This window comes from Phyllostomus hastatus, unplaced genomic scaffold (assembly GCF_019186645.2).
Source record: "Phyllostomus hastatus isolate PE091 unplaced genomic scaffold, TTU_PhHast_1.1 phas_contig_209, whole genome shotgun sequence".
In the NCBI taxonomy this organism is placed as follows: domain Eukaryota; kingdom Metazoa; phylum Chordata; class Mammalia; order Chiroptera; family Phyllostomidae; genus Phyllostomus; species Phyllostomus hastatus.
The window spans coordinates 6,046,464-6,048,283 of NW_025333735.1; the positions used below are offsets into that span (position 1 = coordinate 6,046,464).

The 1,820-nt window shown below is 41.0% G+C and overlaps 1 pseudogene; it reads left to right on the forward strand.

Annotated features, from left to right (window-relative positions):
* Nucleotides 1-578: 578 nt before the first annotated feature.
* Nucleotides 579-1,220, forward strand: LOC123816572 (annotated as a pseudogene).
* The last annotated feature ends 600 nt before the right edge of the window (nucleotides 1,221-1,820 follow it).

The following is a 1,820-nucleotide window of genomic DNA, read 5'->3' on the forward strand; positions in this document are numbered from 1 at the left end:
TATGGCCTTGTTCATATCTACCTACACTTCATGTCCACCCTCACTGCCACAAACATTTCATTTATTGTGTTATAAAATATCAGTATGCAAAAGGATAATACCACAATTCAATCATCAAGCTTTGTAATTCATCTGTGTCTTTGCTTTGATTGCTCTCTCTGCTTCATACTTTCTTCCTACTTTGCAACTTCAATTCATTCTTTAATACTAGCAAAGAAAAATTTTCAATAAATTTCTAATTCAGTTGAAAAGAATGTTTTTCCCTATATCATTCTTATAATCTGACCACAATAAAGTGAAATTATAATTTTGCATTGATTTCCCAACTAGATAGAGCCCACTGAAAAACAGGACCTGTATCTTAATCAATACAGCAATGCCAATATTTAGCATAATACCACCCACATAGAGATGACTCTGAAGGCACCCAATTTCTGTCTTGGGCAACTGAGTAGATGAAAATGCCATTCACTGAAATAAGACATGAAAGTAAGAGGGCTGCATGGGCCCCCACAGAGGCAGGGGTGCCAGGCAGGCAGGGTAAGAGACCTGTGCTCAGGCAGGCTGGGGATAGCACCATGACCTTGTTTCACTTCAAGAACTGCTTCACCTTGGCCTACTCCTCCTAACTCATCACCTAAAAATTTAACAGCCTGTCTGAGTACAACACCTTCTGGAAGTGCATTCAGGCTAGGGATACCTACCTCTTTGGGCAGCTATATAATATGTCATTACTGGTCACTTTCCTTTTCACCTGGGAAAGCAGCACCTGTGACTTCATTGGGCAGGTCATGAAGTCTGGCATGGACATGGCAGACCTAGTAGGCCTAAACTGTGGTGTGTCCTAGGATGATGGCAAAGGGGAGCTCAAGATCATGGCTGCTGCCCTGGACTGGGACACCATGAAGCTCATTATGTCCCCTTGCATCAACCTCTGGGCTGGAACCCAGGGCATTGAGTTTGACTGGAAATACATCCAGATGTGCATTGACTCCAACATCAGTGTGGTTTATTACATTGTCACATCTGCCCAGGTGTGGATGATAACATACTACAACATGTACCATACTTTCTGGCCCATAAGTCCTTTGTTATGGAGACATTTGTCCACCTTTTTCCCTGGGCAGCTGGAAGGCACTTCTGGCCCAAGCAGTAGTACCCAGACTGCTGGACTTCATACCCTGGTCTTGTGTATCACTGTTGTCAACATTCACTCCTAGTCTGGATGTCCCAGGTGTTCATATACCTGTTCCTTGTCTATAAGTGTTAGTAAAGTAAATAGTATTTGGAAAGTTAAAAAATAAATAAAATAACTAAGCAACAAGGAGATAGGCAACCTGTCAGATGCAGAGGTCAGAATACTAGTAATCAGGATGTTCACAGAAATAACTGAGTACAGCCACAAAGGAAGAAATGAAGGCTATACAAAGTGAAATAAAGAAAAATATGTAGGGGGACCAACAGTGAAGCAAAGGAAACTGGGATTCAAATCAACAATTTGGAACAAAGGGAAGAAATAAACATTCACTGGAACAGAATGAAGAAACAAGAATTCAAATAAATGAGGAAAGGCTTAGGAACCTCCAGGACAACTTTAAATGTTCCAACATCTGAATCATAGGAGTGCCAGAAGGAGAAGAGGAAGAGCAAGAAATTGAAAACTTATTTGAAAAACTAATGAAGGAGAACTCCCCAACCTGGTGAAGGAAATAAATAGACTTCCAGAAAGTCCAGGAAGCTCAGAAAGTCCCAAAGAATTGAACCCAAGGAGGAACACACCATGCCACATCATAATTAAATTACCCAAGACTAAAGATAAG